The sequence below is a fragment of the Helianthus annuus genome, chromosome 13 (genome assembly GCF_002127325.2).
Source record: "Helianthus annuus cultivar XRQ/B chromosome 13, HanXRQr2.0-SUNRISE, whole genome shotgun sequence".
In the NCBI taxonomy this organism is placed as follows: domain Eukaryota; kingdom Viridiplantae; phylum Streptophyta; class Magnoliopsida; order Asterales; family Asteraceae; genus Helianthus; species Helianthus annuus.
The window spans coordinates 79,394,025-79,413,879 of NC_035445.2; the positions used below are offsets into that span (position 1 = coordinate 79,394,025).

Genomic DNA, 19,855 nt, shown 5'->3' on the forward strand with positions numbered 1-19,855 from the left:
CTAGGTTCGGTAACTTAGAATAAGTCTTTTTTTATAAAAATCAGCCGTGCAAGATCCATCTAAGTGTGTGGAGATTTTCGTCATTTTTAAAGTTGTTTGGTAAATTTGGTTCCAAGTTGTGATATTTTTCAAAAAGTATAAGTTTTGAAGTAACTTGTTCTGAATGATCGTGTTTTGAAATACAAATTGTTAAATTTTGGTTATTTAATATTTCAATTTTTGATTCTGGGGTGTTGGAATTTATTTCTGGGATCCAGGTTTGGGCCGGATGTCTCCGGGGTTAAGATTCTTAATCCGGTGTTAAGTGTTTCAGGTCTGGATCGTTCATCACAAGATGGAAGATTTGAAGAAGTTGTGTGCGTTTGGATCGTTCATCTCAAGACAGAAGATTTGAAGAAGCTAAGACGTCTGCCGTTGCATTCCTTTGAAGAAGATCAACTGTTAACTGATCAACACATCAAGGTCGTGCAGTTCTGTGTGAAGAATCAAGTTTATGCTGGCAGCGATTACTCGAAGCGTTAACAAAGAGAAGATCTTGAGCTTTACATTGAAGATCCCGCACAGATCAAGGGGGAGTCTGTAAATGCACTTTGGGTGATAAGTGCAGGCTCTCAAACTCAAGGGTCTTTTATGTATTTTGTTGAAACTATTATGTTGGTCAAGGTTTTCATGGTCAGGACTTAGGAGTTTCCCTAGTCTGAATTTTGTTGGATTGGTTTAGTCAGGGTTTGTTTTTGTATTGGGCTTTGGGCCTTTCTCTGTCCTGACTTTAGTAGTCAGGACTTCCCATTGTATATAAACTCTTAGTGATATGTTATACATGGCGATTTCTTTTGTGGAAAGTTTGCTCTTCAAGAAACCCTAATCATTGTCACTGTGTGTGACGTCATTCATCTTCTTCATCATTCTTGTTCTATACTTTCTTGATCCAATACCATACAGTAGTGATTGCTAGGTGGTTTCCGCACACCTGGTGATTGTTGTCTGAGTGAGATCCTTGGGTAGGAGACCTTACAGTAGGTATTTAATATAGTAGCCATCATTATCATCTAGTATATATAATAAACATGATAAATAAGGGCTTATGTGGCATGATATGGGGGCTTGCAAAATAATGTGGCATCACCTTAGACAATCTAGAAATTGGTTTTGGCTCCAAAATTTCGGGTCTTTTTTTCTTGATATGGACATACACGGGATCCGGATTTTGACCCGAGTATATATTGTTTCTAAAGTTTTCTTTTCATTCAACAACAGGACATAACTCTTTTCTCTCTATCTTCCCTCTCAAAACCCTAGCGCAGCCATGTCTGAAGTGGAGATTGCTTGAAGTGGATTTTACGGCGGCGGATAAACACGAATCAAATGATTCTTCTTCACTCCGATTTTTTTATATGTTCTTTGACTCTATCCTTTTTTTAGTATGAAAATCCTAACTCGCATCTTTGAACAATCGATGCCATCCATCTTCTTGAAACCTGAATCAGTTACCCTAGGTTTAGATCATTCATTTTGTTGATTTTTCTTGAAATCCTTCTTCCAGATCATCCATTATGGGCCAGATCTGTTTCTTTTTGCTGCTATTTATAATCCTAAACCTCATTTTCCCCCAAATTACAGCTTGATCATTTGATCATCGGTATAGGGTAGGAGATAATGCACTTTTATTCAGCAATATTGTTGGTCCCTTGAACAATCCCAGGTTAGTAATATGTGTTTTTCTCATTTCTTTCACTTTAATATGTGAAAATGCCATGTGAGAAATCATTTATTTACTGTTAGAATTTTCTGTTTTTTGAAGATGATTTCGTTATTTTGTAGTTTGATAGATTGAATGATAGGATGATATATAGTCGGAGTATCGATTTCTGTCAGATTTGCTTTGTTATGCACTTTGGATGTTTATGTATGGACAACTGATGAGGTGTTTTTGGTTGTGGATTTTGGAAATGATCAAGGGATATTAAGTTGTTAGATGAAGTCAATGGCTGTTTTAAGACGGGCAACAAAAGAAGAAGGGTGAGAGAAGTGTAGCTCAGACTTCTTCAAAGAAAGTGGTGATTGTGGGTTGTAACGGGTCAGGTACACATAGTAGTTTTCTTATTAGAACAAAACTATTGATGTTTCTTATTACATATTTGCTATTAAATAGAAGAGAGATACAGGAGACAAATCGATAGAGAGGGACTGGCGTTGGGGAACTTCATATCAGGTATAGGTTTGTTTTTTATTGAGTCCCCTATAATAAAGATAGGGGGATTACTGGATTAGGGATTTCTATGGTGGGTTTTGGAAACTAATTGGTGGCTATGGTGCTATAGTGAAATGAATCAGACGATGATGGGGTAAGATGAGTCATTTTCTGATTGAAAAGAAGAAGCGAGATTTAGCTATCTAGATGCTGGCAGCTTTCGTATTTTCCGTCTTTTTTCAGGTAAACCAGTCCACCTCAAATGACACAATTGATCGACCTAAAACCCTAAAAATTCTTACATCCAATTGAAATCTCATGATTACTTTGTTAACTGGTCTGTTTTTATTCCATTGCCAATGTGGTATCCAGTTTATTGTAAATGTATAGCTTTGATGTGTTAACAAAGTAATCCCGATGATTGAAGTTATCACCAATGCGTTTTTTGACCATTGATTGATATAGGGATGTTTGAATGGGAGTTCTTAAAGTAATTATTACAACTATAAGAATCAATTTGTCATATTACCATTTAAAGTAAAAGATAGAGATGCAACTGTAGTTTTCCAAAATCTGTTTTCTGGTCCAATATTCTATTATTTGACCTTAAAGAATCAAAATCAGAATCATATTTATGAACCTTAATTTTTGGCTGCACATCCAGTTACCCCCTTATTATTTTGCATACCCACTTTGTATTGTAAGTAGTTAAATGCCAGAATTGTGTAATAGGATATATAACGACAGATAAACAATGTGTGACTTTCAGTGGTAAAGGTTCTGATATGGAGTCTCCTGAAGATGAGTTGACACATTGGTGATGAAGAGAAGCCTAAACATAATTATTATTATTTATTTATCATTAATAAGAGTATAAAGCGTTATTGTCATGTTCCAGTGCCGTCAATTTCCAAATATTCAGATGTTGAATTGCAGATGTTGAATTGCGGTCTGATGAGCTGGAGATACACTCAGAGGTCAAAGTCCCTTCATTCGAAAAGCTCGGACGGTGTAAAATTACAAGAAATTCGGATCTCTGTTCTGCAACATTGCAAAATAAGAGGTACTTAATTACCGAATTTGGCTGTTCTCGCAAAACTGTAACCTTCAAAAACGTTTCTTGCATACTTGAAAAAGATTATATTATATTCTCTTCATTCACAACTACATTCTTCTAATGATAAGAGATAAAAGGCTTACTTTTTACTTATTTTCTATAAGATGGTAATTATTATGTCGGTATAATTGGACCAACATGAATATTTTTCTTTGCTTGTGCAGTCTAAATGTAATATTTGTTGACGGGACCGATGTTCCATCTGAAGATACAATCATGATTAGGTGTGGAAGTGAGATAATCCCCGGCCCTGTTTCTGATGGTACAGACACTACACCGATTTTCCGCACACTATTTTCTTAATTACATTTCTAAAAAGATAGCCTCTGACTATAAGTCCATTGATTTCTTCTTGATATTCGAAGGCTATTTGAGTTACAGATTTAAAGTGATGCCGATGAATGAGTCCTCCAAGAAGGTGTTACAGGTAAAAAAACTAAAAATTATTTGTAAAAAAAATTCATCAGTCATTACACATCGTTCTAGAATATTGCATGGTGATGAAACTATGAAAGTTTGTTTTGTTATGCTAGATTTCTTTAGATTCGGATCATGCAAAGTGCAACATATGTTTAAACATCTCACATATCATATGTTTTCTACTCTGTTATGCTTTATGTTTTTTAAATCCATTAGTATATGTTATGAACATGAAACACGTCACGCAACGTGCGCCAAAAGGACATAAGTACCCGCGGCAGCGTTCAGACATTCTCACTATTTCTTCTTATGATATATGTCAACATTTAGAGGCCATTGGACTTTGTTTACCGGTTTAAAGCCAAGGGAAGTTATTATTTGCTCTGATCATTTAGGAGGATGGTTTCATCAGGCCCCTACTTTCTTTATGTTACATATATAATGGCATGCACTTGATGAGATAAATGCTGGTGTATGCGACGGTATGACTTATGAAGAAATAAAGAAGAATATGCCTTGATGAATCTGAATATGTTTAATATGAAACTGTCGATTTTTTATTTGTATTTTTTTTACCAAGTATGAGTAGTTTCTATACATTTGGTCTTTTGTTTAATTTTATGAAGGCCAAGGAAGAAAGATAAACTTAGGCTTCGATAGCCTTGTGGAGAGTCATATAATGATGTAATACAAAGGTATTCATTTTTTTGAACACACGAAAAATCTTAGTTGGAAAAAAGAAAGTAAATAATTAACTCAGTTTTTGCAAATATTAGTTTGACATTCTAAGCAAAGTCAAAGTACATTTTGTATATATAACAGGTTGGAGCCATTTCTTACAGAGCTTGAACGGCAAAGTGCACCCGGCGTAGTTGTATCTTACCAGGTCAGACCATGTAGCGACATAACTTTACCTCCACAATTGAGTACAAACACCTAAAAAGGAATGGGTCAAACGAGTTTGTAAAGTGTATTTTAATACATATTTTGGTATTAATATAATTTTTGAAATCATTTTTTAGGGCTTTAATTATCTTAAAAGCAAACCCCCTACACAAGGCTCTGACATGCACGACTGCGCGACGTCGACGCAGGCCAAAGTTAGCCCGACACCATCTTCATTAACATCTTTAAAGTAATTAGAAATGAGGACTTTTTTGGGGTAGACCTGGTCCGACCCGTATGTATCACTTCATTTGTCTTTCCTTTGACATCAACGCTTTACCCAATTCATCCATTGAAAGATCTGTGCTATGCAAACATGAGTTCTAATGGTTTGTGCATTGCAGGCTATTCTAAAAGCTTTACATGCTTATTTTGCTGATAGGCCATCGAAAGAAGTTCCACACACGGAGGTAACCAACATATTAGATCAATCATTTCAGTTTTGTAACCTTAGAAAACACCATTAATGCATTTTTTTTTTTTGTCAGAATTAGATCAATCATTCAGTTATCCTCCATTTTTTTATTTAAGAAAAAAAACATCATAATTAATTGAGCTTTAATGTTTGTAACTGTTCTCATGGCTTTACATCATATTTGAGCCTTTGAAAAAAAATAATGTTAATTCAATTGCCAAAAACTTCAATAAATTGGTATAGAGAGACAATGATTATTATGTTGGAAATGGTACGGAGGAAGGTGAGACTAGAAATCCTCTGGGCAATTAGATGGGCAATTAGATTTGAATACTGTGAACATGTTTTATTATATCATCTTGCACCTAATTCGCTATTTGAGAGATTTGGTGAACATACTGAAGGCACCTTAGGTAGTAAATATGGTTTCTAACATTTATTAATCTTTTTGGCATTTCTAATTTCCTTCTTCTATATGGGTTAATCTTAGACATCTATTAGCAACTCGTGATCAAGAGCTACGAACACTTTTAGTTGAGGTAGTACTCATGTTAATTGGTTATGTTATTTACTTTTGATCTGTTTGGTCATTTCACATTTTTTCTTTAATAGTAAAACATGTAGCCCATTTGGCCCGTTTCCATAAAGTACAATTACAATTTGATCATTTTTCATTATTACATTTAATATGTAATCAGTGGCGGAACTTGACTAAAAGTTTCGAGGGTGCGTAAAGTGATAGGACCCAAATTTTTTTTCCTGTCGTTATGTTTTAGGTCGGGTCGGCTATAGATTCGAGTCAAGTCAAATAATATTAGTTCCAAATAAAACTAAAAAATTTCGTTCATTCAAAGGACCCGTTCTTAGACATAAAAATTTGTGATTAAGTTTATTGTGTGGTGGGTAACCTAGGGTTAAACAAATAAGAGTTAAAATATATTTACAAAACTACACATCACTTATATACAAAGTGGTAACAAACTTTACTTTAATTTATATATTGTATAAATATTTAGGAAATATAATTGGGGGGAGACGATCCTATATAATTTTTAAAATTTCCGGACAAAAAATCGAAACCTATACACTTCTAACCGAAATATTGGGGTGGGCGGGTGCACCCCCGGGCACCAACAAACCTTCGCCCCTGTATGTAATTATTTATTATAGGGAGTTACATATTGTTTATTGCATCATTTTTTAGATGAGCGTTTTGGTTTTTGAAGGCAACAATTGTATCGTGTTCTAAAAGAGTTATATGTATTGTTTGATAACTTTTTTCTCTTGATCTTCTTTAGCCAATCAAATAAGTAAGGATGAAGAACAAGATAAGGGTTATAACTTTTTCTTATATCGTGTATATACTGTTCTAAAAGAGTTATATGTATTGTTTGATAACTTTTTTCTCTTGATCTTCTTTAGCCAATCAAATGAGTAAGGGTGAAGAACAGGATAAGTGTTATAACTTTTTCTTGGAGTATGCAGCTGACGGTCAGAAAGAATCGAAACTGAACTTACTACCCGAAGCCATTAGAAAATTTGCGCATGGAACTGGAGAGGACAGTTGGTTGTGGGGTCTGGAGAGCTGGGGAAATTTCTAAGTTAAGATCTTGAAACACCATATTTAACGGCTTTCTTTTACAGATCTGGGCATTGAGTTTGTATGGAACAAGTGGAGTCCGATTAATGTTAATTTTGAAGACGGGAATGTTTAATTAAGATATCTTATTCGTCATGCATTATTCACTTGTATAAAACAAAATAAAGTTTGAAAACATGTCTTTTTTATTTTATTTAACGGCATAATTTGATTAATATAAAGTGATTTTTCTTACCCGGGAGGCTCCCGGGTTATAACCTAGTTTATATAATATAGATCAAAATATATTAAAACCTTATAATATATTAATTGGTAATTGTTGATGGACCGATTTACCCTTATTAACTAATTATGTTTTCCTTAGGTGTATTTAAGGAGATTAGGGTTAGATATTCATAACAATAATATCAAATTGATCCTCCTCAATCCTCATCTCTCTCCATTCATGAATTCACAACCCTAGAATTCGGTATTACCATCAACAATATACACTCTAAACGGGAACCAGGTCACACTGATTAGTATGTCGAACTCCATGATTGCATGTGTATCGGGACTATCTGCTGGCAACTTTCTCAAAGGCCAAAGTTGTTCATGTTCCACGTCTTCTCATTCAAATGCATATTAGGGTTCCATTGATCAAGAAATCTCCAGCTGGCACATCTCTGTTAATGTTATCAATTTACCAGGGTTCCATTGATCAAGAAATCTCCAGCTGGGACATCTCTGTTAATGTTATCAATTTACCAGGGTTCCATTGATCAAGAAATCTCCAGCTGGCACATCTCTGTTAATGTTATCAATTTACCAAATATGTCTTCCCTAATTGGTGTTCAAGAAGGTCTCCATCTCATATATGTGAAGCGATCTCGTGACGGTTATATATAGGCGTAGTTCTTCTTTTTTATGTAGCAACAATGTAGCATACAAGTAGTATTCTTGTTTCTCTCATAGAGTCCTTGAAGTTTCTTTGAGTTTTTTTTCTTTTATGGTCTCACGTTTGATTCTCGTTTTTTTTTTGTCTTTGTTTTTATGCTTATTAATCGGCAGTTTTCTTGAGTAAATATCATGCATATCAACATCAAATACCATCACATTTAAGCTTGGTTGATAACAAAGTGATTGAATTAAAGCTTCATTAGTCAAAGCAAGTGGAAAATATTTTAACTAAAGCATCGGGTCAAGAGCAGTTTTGTTACATCAGAGAGAGACTTATAGTTAAAGCTGGTTTGAAAAAAAAAAAGTGTTGAAGGTATTCAAATCAGCATACCATGAGAGTTGTAATAATTCTATTAAGGGTAATCAAGTCAGCTGGACTTTAGGAACTAATTGATATTTTCAGCATACCACAACTTGGCTAATTAACAATGTTTTTAGGACCCGAACCTGACATTGAATAGTTCGCTTTACCTCTCCATTGGATGGACTGGTTGGACTAGATTCAAGAACCGGATGACATTACAAGTAATTTTTGATAAGTCTTGATGTATACATGAATACTATGTTTGTAAGTTTGATGTAAGTGTGTTGTTATTGCCAATTATCTATATAAAAAAAAAGCTAAATGAATATATTGTTTTCTTGAGAGAAAACTAAAAAATAAAAGGGTATATTACATTTTTCATCCTTTACAGTTTACACCATTTTCAGTGTTATTTTATACAAAAACATATATGAGGTGGGGGGGACAAAGGTAATGGTGGTGGTGGGCTTGTGTAGTTCCGGTGTTAGATGGGGGGATCTGAGATGACGATAGGTTTTCGATGACCCAACCTAGGGTTCATATTAGGTTTCCGACGTCTTATGGTGATGATGGTAGTTGTAGAAGTCAGCCATGTTGGTGGTGATGCAGTAGCAGTGGTGGTAGGGTACCACATTATAGAGAGAGGGAGAGAGAGTGTTGAGAGAGGTGATGGTAACGGTGGTGGTGGTGTGTAGTGGTGGCGATAGTAATGTGTGTGGTGGTGGTGGGGGCTTGGTGGCATGTGGTGAAGATTGAATAAAGAGGATTGGGATTTAGATTTTGAAATTTTTATATATAATTTTTGAGTAAATTACTTGAAAGAGATGGACTTTTATATATATATTTTTGAGTAAATTACAACTTGAGTCCTTGTGGTTTACACACACCAACATGTTAAGCCCCTAACTTTTATTTTTACTCCTCTGATTGTTAAGGTTTACACTTCCCAACATTTTGTGTCCTTTTGAGTCCTTACGTTAAACACAATGGGTATATTATGTTTGTTGATCATCTTTGACCGTGAGAATAAGGGATACTATTGTCTTTTCAGTGTTTTCACCATCAGACTCTTACCTAAAAACCTCAACCCACATATTGTGTCCCCCAAATCCCATGTTCGAGGTCATCTATGAATCTAGTGTTTTGGAACAATGTCATGTTCGAGGTCATCTATGAATCTATGAACGAGGTTGGGTTGATAGAATCGAGTAGGTAGTTAGATGGTTAATTATATAGTTTAGTTCCCGACTAAGTAAATCAGGTTTTTGTAATGATTTAGTGTAACCTGATTTATTTATTTTTGTAATTATGTATTGTACCCGGGTGTATATGTTAATTAATGGATGATTATGTTCAATTAACGGATTATGAAATTCTATGTATAATTAATGAAATGTTTACACGAATGTATGTTGATTAGAAGTATGTTCATATATATCATGGTTTGCAGGAATGTATGGTTCATGTCATGGTTTACAAGAATGTATGTACATTTAAACAGCAGTATGTTCATGGATTGCAGGAATGCTGATGCGGGCCCAAGTGTAGGGGAGCGGGCTATTTTGTATTTGGAGGCCCAAGATCGCGTGACAAAAGGGGCTTCACTAAAATGGCTCTAACTTGGGTTACAGGTGTCCGTTTTGGGCGTGCGACCAGGCGAAACGATCGTGAGAACGAAGCCCATCTTTCTACAAACAACCGTAGGTGGTTTAGGTCAACGTTCAGGCCCAAAAACGCTTATTTCTATGAGTTATTTTTATTTTTATGTTTTTTAGTGCTTTTCATGGACTTTTATTTGGTTCTAGCTTTTGGCCCAAGTGTGTTTTGAGGCCCGTTTTGAATTTACGTTGTTATTTATATGAATGTAATGGGAGGAAGATAATCAATTTTGAAGTTTATGAAAAGTCATTTTTTCTCCCAAATCACTTGTGAGTGTCTTGAGTGTGAAACCCCCAATTTTCGGTATTCCACAAGAATCAACGAATTTTGGAAGAATTGTTCCTGGTATTCTGTGTGAATCAACAGGTCCGATTTCGTATCCCATTTCCTGGTCTACATCAGTTGGTATCAGAGCCAAATCCCTGGCTCAAAATGCCTCCGAGGAGAAACAACAACAGGCCTCTCAATGAAGTGTATGAACGGGAATTAGAGCAGCGACTTATGGCAAGAATGGATCAACGTTTGGATCAAGTGGTCAACCAGTTGACTGATCGGATGGCTGACTTGATCAATCGTAGGAGGCAACGACCCAATGATGGGTATGGTACTGATCTTAGTAATCCATTTGGTGACGGTTCGGATTCCGATGACGAACAGGAAGGTGGACCAAGGGAAGAACGTGGAGATGGTAATCGGCGTTGGGAGTCGGGAATGCGAACTAGCATTCCAGAATTTGATGGTGACACTTTGAATCCAGAAAATTTTATTGACTGGCTTGTTGTGGTTGAAAAGGTGTTCGAATTCAAAGAGGTTCCCGAAGACAAGAGGGTTCCTTTGATTGCTACCAAGTTACGTGGTAGGGCATCTGCTTGGTGGCAACAACTGAAACTGTCTCATGAAAGGATGGGAAAGTCAAAGGTCACAACCTGGAGGAAGATGAAGAAGTGCATGAGGGCCAACTTTATTCCTCATAATTACCAGCGTTTAATGTACCATCGGTTACAGAATTTAAAGCAGGGATCCAAAACGGTTGAAGATTATACAACAGAGTTCTATCAGTTGGTGGCTCGGAATGATATTCAAGAGACTGAAGATCAACTTGTCTCTCGTTACATTGGTGGTCTAAGGCTTCCGATTATGGAGTCTGTGAATTTGTTTGATCTGATGACTATTTCTGATGCACATCAGCGTGCCCTGGTTTTTGAAAAGCAAAACCTACGTAGTGGTGGGTCAGCCTCCTCTGCCTTGACAGGAGGCAGTTCGGGTTCAGGCAATGTGGCGTCTCGTTTTGTGCCCAACCAAGCAAAACCGGGTGGTGGCGCTTCTGGATCTAGTTCTAAAGGGGCTGTACTAGTAACATGAAATGTTTTAATTATGGAGAGACGGGTCATTGCCAGGAAGAGTGTAAGAGGGCTGGGAAGAGACACTTGTTTAACGAACCTGATGGATGGGAAGATGATGATGAGGTTGGTGAGACTTATGAAGATGGCCCGGTTTATGATGAGGAGATTGAGTATGAAGAAGAGGAGGTGGCTGGAGATGTGGGGTTGAGTCTGGTGGTTAGGCGCTCATGCTATACACCAAAGGCCAGTGATGATTGGCTTAAGCATAACATCTTCCATTCGACATGTATTGTGCTGGGAAAGGTTTGTACCTTTGTTATTGACTCAGGAAGTTATGACAATCTAGTTTCTGAGGAGGCTGTCAGAAAGCTAGGTTTGAAGACGGAGAACAACCGTAAACCTTATAAGCTCCAGTGGCTCAAGAAGGGAGGCGAGGTACAAGTCAGTAAGCGTACCCTTGTTGCTTTTTCTGTTGGTAAAACATATAAGGATGATGTGTGGTGTGATGTGGTACCTATGGACGCTTCTCATTTATTGTTGGGGAGGCCTTGGGAATATGATTGATGCGTAGAGCATAACGGGCGTTCTAATACCTACAGTTTTATGTTTGATAATGTGTAGATAACTTTGTTGCCTAATAAACCCAAGGAAGTAGCCGCCAAACCCACTGGTACCCTGTTGACTCTTTCTCAGTTTGAGAATGAATTAGAGGCGTGAGACGATGTTTTTGTGTTGATTGGTAAGGAAGTGGTTGACGGGGTCAACATTCCTGATGTTATGGTTCCTTTGCTTGAAGAATTTTCTGATGTTTTCCCTGATGAATTGCCTGATGGATTGCCACCTTTGCGTGACATCCAACATCATATTGATTTGGAGCCTGGGTCACAGTTACCCAATAGACCACATTACAGGATGAGCCATGGTGAGCATGAAGAGACGCGAAGGCAGGTTGAGGAATTGATTTCTAAGGGCCACGTTCGTGAAAGTATGAGCCCTTGTGTTGTTCCGGCTTTATTGGCTCCAAAGAAAGATGGCACTTGGCGTATGTGTGTTGACAGTCGAGCAATCAACAAGATTACTGTGAGGTATAGGTTTCCTATTCCTCGACTTGATGATTTACTTGATCAGATTAGTGGTGCTACTATTTTTACAAAGTTATATTTGAAGAGTGGGTATTACCAGATTCGTCTTAGACCGGGTGACGAGCGGAAAACTGCCTTCAAGACTCGTGAAGGGTTGTATGAGTGGTTGGTGATGCCATTTGGTTTATCAAACGCACCAAGTACTTTTATGCGTGTGATGAATCAGTTGCTTAGACCTTTTATTGGGAAGTTCGTGGTTGTGTATTTTGATGACATTCTCATTTATAGTGCTTCTTTCAGTGACCATGTTGTGCATGTGAGGCAGGTTTTGGCCTTACTTCGCAGGGACCGTTTTTATGCAGCCACCAAGAAGTGTGTGTTCATGACCCCTAAAGTGTTATTCTTGGGGTATGTTGTTTCTGGTGATGGGATACAGGTTGATGAATCCAAGGTGGCGGCAATTCAAAATTGGCCAACTCCTACTACCATTACTGAAGTTCGTAGTTTCCATGGGCTTGCTTCTTTTTACAGGCGGTTTATTCCACACTTCAGTTCTATTATGGCCCCAGTGACAGATCGTATGAAGGGGAAGACGTTTGTATGGACAGATGAGGCAGAGTTAGCTTTTCAAGTTGTGAAAGAGAAGCTCACTACAGCACCAATTCTGGTATTGCCTGATTTTTCTCAAGTTTTTGAACTTCATACTGATGCCTCAAAGGTTAGAATTGGTGGGGTTCTTAGTCAGGGTGGTCGACCTGTTGCTTATTTTAGTGAGAAGTTAACTGGGCCTAAGTTGAGGTACAATACTTATGATCTAGAGTTTTATGTCGTGGTCCAAGCTGTAAAGCATTGGCGTCATTACTTGTTTCAAAAGGAGTTTGTTTTATTCACTGATCATGATTCCCTAAGGCATATTCGTACTTAAGACAAGGTATCTCATAAGCATGGGCGATGGTTGGCCTTTCTTGAGAAGTTTACTTTTGTGGTCAAGCACAAGACTGGTGTTTCAAATAGGGTTGCTGATGCCTTAAGCAATAGGAGTAATCTGCTTGTTTCTATGAGGGTTGATGTGCCGGGTCTGGAGGTCATTCGTGAGCAGTTAGCCATTGACCCTTATTTCTCAGTTATTTTGCAGGATGTGGAAACTGGGAAGAAGTCAGATTTTCTTTTGCATGATGACTTTTTGTTCAAGGGGAATCAGCTATGTATTCATGATTCTAGTCTTCGTTTACAGATTATTAAGGAGTTACATGGTGAAGGGCATGTTGGTCGTGACCGTACTATACAGCTGGTGCAAGCTTCTTATTGTTGGCCTAATATGAGGAAAGAGGTGGATCGTTATGTGAAGAGGTGTCGTATTTGTCAAGTTTCAAAGGGGACGGCTACCAATGCGGGTCTCTATATGCCTTTGCCAGTTCCCTCACAGCCATGGGTTGATATTAGTATGGATTTCGTGTTGGGGTAACCTCGTACTCAGAGGGGTAATGATTCTATCTTTGTTGTTGTGGATCGGTTTTCTAAGATGGTCCATTTTATTCCCTGCAAGAAGATGACTGATGCTGTTAATGTGGCCCAACTCTTTTTTCGGGACGTGTACCGTTTGCATGGGCTACCTTCTTTTATTGTGCCTGATCGGGATACCCGCTTTCTAAGTCATTTTTGGCGTAGTTTGTGAAGATGGTAAATACTCAATCAACTTCAGTAGTGCTTATCACCCACAAACTGATGGCCAAACTGAAGTTGTTAATCGGTCACTTGGGAATTTGCTGAGGTGTTTGGTTGGTGATCATATGAATGCATGGGATCAAAAATTATGCCAAGCTGAGTTTGCTCATAATCATGCTGTTAATCGGAGCACCGGGTATAGCCCATTTCAGATAGTTTACTCATCTCAGCCTCGGGGACCACTTGATTTGATGTCTCTTTCTGTTTCTGGATCTGTCCCAAAGAAAGTTCAAGATTTTGTAGAGGGTTTACATGAAGTTCATAATGCTATGTATGATCATTTGACCCGAGCTAATCTGAAGTATAAGCAAGCTGCTGATCAAAAGCGTAGGCATGTTGAGTTCGAGGAAGGTGATTTTGTTTGGGCTGTTTTGACTAAAGATCGTTTTATAGTTGGGGAATACAATAAGTTGTCAGCCAAGAAGATTGGCCCAGTTGAAATCGTGGAGAAGATCAATCCGAATGCGTATCGTCTAAAGCTGCCAAGTCACATTCGTTGTCCTGATGTGTTTAACGTGAAGCATCTGGTGCCTTATTATGGTGATTCTTCTGATGATGAACCTGTTGGTAATTCGAGGGCGAATTTTGTCTATCCAGGGGGAATGATGCGGGCCCAAGTGTGGAGGAGCGGGCCATCTTGTATTTGGAGGCCCAAGATCGCGTGACAAAAGGGGCTTCACTAAAATGGCTCTAACTTGGGCTACAGGTGTCCGTTTCGGGCATGCGACCACGCGAAACGATCGTGAGAACGAAGCCCATCTTTCTACAAACAACCGTAGGTGGTTTGGGTCAACGTTAAGGCCCAAAAACGCTTATTTCTATGAATTATTTATATTTTTATGTTTTTTAGTGCTTTTCGTGGACTTTTATTTGGTTCTAGCTTTTGGCCCAAGTGTGTTTTGAGGCCCGTTTTGAATTTACGTTGTTATTTATATGAATGTAATGGGAGGAAGATAATCAATTTTGAAGTTTATGAAAAGTCATTTTTTCTCCCAATTCACTTGTGAGTGTCTTGAGTGTGAAACCCCCAATTTTCGGTATTCCACGAGAATCAACGAATTTTGGAAGAATTGTTCCTGGTATTCCGTGTGAATCAACAGGTGATGGATGGTATTTGGATTGTGATTTATATGTGTTTAATGTCTAATCTTATGCATATTTGAGTGTTTATATGTGTGGAATTGGATAACTATGAGAAAATGATGCTTTGCAGGTTAAATATGCAGATTAGAGGTGTTTTGGAGAATGCAAATGGAGAGTAAATAAAGATATTAAAGCGTGATATGATAGAGAATTGGATTACAAAGACGTGGGCGCAAACAGGGAAGAAAACGGAGTTAAAACGAAGAAGTTATGAAGAAAACAGTTTTGTGAATAAGCTGCCGACAGTAGCCTACGGTTCTGACAGTAGCCTACGGTTCAGGGGTTACGGAAATCAGGTTTAATATGCGAAAATTAGGTTTTTATGGGGATCTTTGTGACACTCGAGGTTTTTCCGAACGATCACCTTGTAATATTTCGTGTGTATATAAATATTATTAAATGGAAACGTGATTTTTGCATGATATGTGATGTATGTATGTATTGTATATATATATATTTATATGAGAGCTGAAACCACGACCCGAGACCATGACTCGCAACCGGGCGGTTGCGAGTGGGCCTTTGGGCCGTAACCGGTTTGGGTCGAAACCCCCAAGCCCAACCCGAAACACCCCATGTATATATATCCCACCTTCTCCTCACTTTCCCTCATTTGTTACAACACACAAACACACACTCCTCCTATTTTCTCTCAACTAGAAACCCTCAAACAACATTACCATCTCCTCCAATTTTCGGTTCAAGCTCAAGGATCCCGGACAAGAAACTCGGTCAAGACTATCACTCGGACACTCCATCTTCTTGGTTCTCTTTTCTTTGTTTTCGGCTCCTCCTTTCATAACCGGTTAGTACTACCTTTTGTGTTATCTTTTGTGCATAGAAATTATGTGTGATTAATAAACTAGAAAAATGTTTTGTTAGTAAGTTTATGCAAGATTATTAGGTTGTTTTGTAAAGTTTGTGAATATGTGTTAACATGACTAAAATGACATGATATTGGTAGTTTACAAGTGTTCATAGCCAACTACACTATGCTTCTTTGTTTCTTGCAAGAATGATGATGTTTAGCATAAGATTTTCGGCTATATAATGTATGTTTTCTTGTTTAGCATCATGATCTTGTTAAAATATGAGATTTTCGGTTCATAAATATGTGTTTATGTTGGCATGAAAACCCTAGAAAACTATGAACATAAGAAGAACTTGTTTGAATATGGTTTGAAGGTTTTAAAAATGGCAAAGTTTGATCTATCTTTACTAGTATTCAGCTTTGGCAAAGTGTTAGTGAAACCTTATTGGTAGTTTCCTAAAATGGGCCTGAATTCTTGGTACAATTTGGACTGTCATACCTGCATCATCACGTGTACATGAAAGTGACAGATTACGACTCGCAACGACGGCATTACGACTCGCAACCACAGCATTCCGACTCGAAACCACACCGTTGCGACTCGCAACCAAAGCATGACAAGTCGAAACCACGTGATTGCGACTCGAGACTACGTCGGTTGCGACTCGCAACCACAACATGATGACTCGAGACCACGGTTACGACTCGCAACCACAGCGTGACAAGTCGAAACCACCTGGTTGTGACTCGAGACCAGCTAGTTGCGAGTGGGCTGTCCATTTTGGTTACTGGGCCCATATGTGTTTAACTTGGACTATCGGTTGACTGGATTATGTGTTGCTGTTGACTGCTTAATTACTTAGGCCGGCCCAGTGACCCACTGTTTACTTGTATGAATGTTACGTGCCTGTATATGTTCTTACGTGATTACCTGTACACCGAACCTGACCTATACCGGTAACCATGTTAGGACGTGGTGACCAACGTGATTGACAAGTAACCTAAACCTACCGAGCAACCCAAGGTGAGTTCACAACTTAAAAGCATGCGTCCCGGTGGTTTGGGACACGAGACTAACAACCCTATCCCCTGGTAAAAGGGGATACCATTTACATACCTTCCCTAGTTATTGGGAACAAAACTTACTTTTCCTTCCCGGGTATTGGGAAACCTTTTGGTTAATTACTGTTTATACGGATTGCAACTAACGGCACTAAACGAAACTCTATCACTCAAGTCCCTACTACAAATACCGATTAGTCGCCGGGTTAGGCGAGCGGGTTATTAGTTGATAGCGCTATTTAGGTGTTTACCAGCCTCACACCGTGCCCTGGTTTGGGACGGGCGTGAACTAATGTACTCAGAAATCCGTCAATGATGATAGAACATTGACATCGGGGCATCCTGCGGATACGCAACGGTTACCTAGTGTTCGGTATTGGAAAAACAGTTTAGTCGCTAACTTTTGGGGTAGCTCCCCAGGGCATGTATAAACGGATAAATTAACCGGTGAAACAAAGTTTTTGGTAATTAAAACTGGACAACTAGTGAACTCACTCAACATTATTGTTGACCCCTTACTGCATGCTTTGCAGGTAACCCGTGACGAAGGAGCTTGCTGCTTGGGAATGTGTAGTGTCTGTTCACCCCTGTGTTGGGTGTTACCGTATTTTGAAACATGAACATTGTTTAAACTACCTTACTTATGCTTCCGCTATTTATTACTGTTTTGAACTTAAAACTTTAAACTCTGAACTTAATATTTGCTAAGCTTATGATTAGTAAGTATTACTTTTGTTATCAACTTAAGTATTCAGTATAATTGGTGGCTGGATCCTGGTCGGTCACGCCCTCGAAGCGGGTGTTATCCGCAGGTGGATTTTGGGGGTGTGACAGATTGGTATCAGAGCCATTGGTTATAGTGAACTTGGTTTTAAAAAGGGGAAAATCTTTTTGGAGAAAACCAGACTATAACCCGTGACTCGCGACGACACTACACTCCAAGTGCAAGGCTCGACACATTTGACCTCATAGCTCGGACCAGTGTTTACTTGTTTGCTTTATGTTTCCTGATTTGCTATACGTATTAGTATGCCTAACTCAGATAGATACACCTCTCTCTTCTATCTCATTCTCGCTACACTACGACATCACACTCATACTGCGTTTTCTGGTTATGAAGACAATGAGTGGACGTGGAAGGGGAAACATCAACATGACGCAGGCTCAGTTCACTAACCTGCTCAACACCGTGGCTGCGGCTTTCGCAGCTCACCCTATAGGTCAGCATGCACCTGCGCAACCACCAGTGTGTACTTTCAAAACTTTCATGGATTGCAAGCCTCTCCCTTTCAACGGCACTGAGGGTGCCATAGGTCTTCTGCATTGGATTGAGAAAATTGAAGCTGTTTTTGCTGTTTGCGAGTGTTCCCCTGCGAACTGGGTGAAGTTTGCTACTGCTACGCTTGAAGGGAGCGCGCTTTCTTGGTGGAAGGCGCAGATTCAGATGTTTGGATTGGAAACTGCAAATGCTACTGCGTGGGAGGATTTCAAGGATATGATTAAGGATGAATACTGTCACCGGGATGACATCCACAAGCTTGAGAACGAGTATTATGAACTCAAGATGGTTGGGTCAGAGATTGAAACCTACACCAAGCTGTCAAATGACTATGCTGCTCTCTGCCCGAACATGTCACGACCAATGTACCGAAGGATCGAACTGTACATCAAGGGTTTGGCTCCTGAAATTCGAAGCCATGTAACTTCAGCCAACCACACTACCATTCAGCCGATTGTTCGACTTGCTCACAAACTCACTGATCAAGCCGTAGAAGAGGGCCGGTTGCCCAAAAGGATCAGTGCTACTGTCGGAACTTCTAGTGACAGCAAGCGTAAGTGGGAAGGAAGTCAAAGCAAGGATGCTAACCCCACTCAGGCCCCAGCGCAGCAAAGGAAAACCGAAAACAACAAAGGCACTCAACAACAGGGTGGCTACCGGGGAAGCTACCCTAAGTGCAACAAGTGTAACAAGCACCACAATGGGGCATGTAACAAGGGCCAGTGTCAGCGATGCCACAAGATGGGGCACGACGCCAAGGATTGTCGAAGTCAGTTCCCAGCTAGACAGAATCAGCAACAACCCCAACAGCAACAGCAGCAGGGAAACAACCGGGCATGTTTTAAGTGTGGAGCTGAGGGGCACTTTAAGAAGGATTGTCCTGAGCTGAACCAGAATCGCAACAATAATCAGGGAGCTGGGAACAACAATCAGAACAACAATGCTGGGAATGGTGCTAGAGGAAGAGCTTTCGTGATTGGAGCTGGTGAAGCAAGGAATGACCCCAATGTCGTGACGGGTAAGTTCCTACTCGATGATCGTTATGTTTCTGTGTTATTTGATTCCGGTGCCGATGCTAGTTATGTATCCCTACGTATTAGTAAGAAGCTTAAGCGTCCGCTTTCGTTACTAAGTTCTCCTCATATCGTTGAGTTAGCTAATGGTAGAAACATCGAGGCCTCACACGTTGTCAAGGGCTGCAAACTAGAGTTGTCTGGTCAGACATTTAGTATCGATCTTTTCCCTGTTACTCTCGGAAGCTTCGACGTCGTTATTGGTATGGATTGGTTATCCAAGCATCGTGCTGAGATCCTCTGTCAAGAGAAAGCAGTTCGTATTCCTCGCCGTTCTGGCAAACCCCTCATTGTACAAGGTAGCAAAAGTGGGGAAATCTCCGGCGTTATCTCCTTCTTGAAAGCCCAGAAGTGTTTACGAAAAGGGCACACCGCTATCTTAGCACTTGTTACCAACACGCAGGAAAAGGAAAAGAGGATTGAAGACTTTCCAGTAGTGCGCGACTATCCCGAGGTATTTCCTGAGGAACTACCTGGACTCCCTCCCCATCGTCAGGTTGAATTCCAAATCGAGCTAGCTCCCGGAGCAGCGCCTATAGCTCGTGCACCATATCGACTAGCCCCCGCAGAATTGAAGGAACTCTCGACTCAACTACAGGAACTTTTGGATAAAGGATTTATCCGTCCTAGTTCATCACCCTGGGGAGCACCGGTACTCTTTGTTAAGAAGAAGGATGGCACGTTCCGAATGTGCATTGATTATCGTGAGTTGAACAAGGTTACCATCAAGAATCGTTACCCTCTTCC

General features: G+C 39.3%; 1 long non-coding RNA gene across 22 annotated transcripts; it reads left to right on the top strand.

Annotated features, from left to right (window-relative positions):
* The first annotated feature begins 1,239 nt into the window (after nt 1–1,239).
* LOC110898287 lies at nt 1,240–6,881 on the top strand. Of its 22 annotated transcripts, none has more exons than XR_002569310.2 (13): nt 1,241–1,702; nt 1,959–2,082; nt 2,153–2,212; nt 2,322–2,434; nt 3,128–3,254; nt 3,473–3,570; nt 3,674–3,735; nt 4,355–4,423; nt 4,551–4,614; nt 4,751–4,908; nt 5,018–5,083; nt 5,579–5,627; nt 6,511–6,881. It is a non-coding gene; the product is annotated as an uncharacterized LOC110898287 (long non-coding RNA). The 22 variants fall into 22 exon arrangements; XR_002569311.2 differs by lacking the exon at nt 5,579–5,627 and adding an exon at nt 6,387–6,422; XR_002569308.2 differs by having other exon boundaries at nt 5,579–6,881.
* Nucleotides 6,882–19,855: the final 12,974 nt, after the last annotated feature.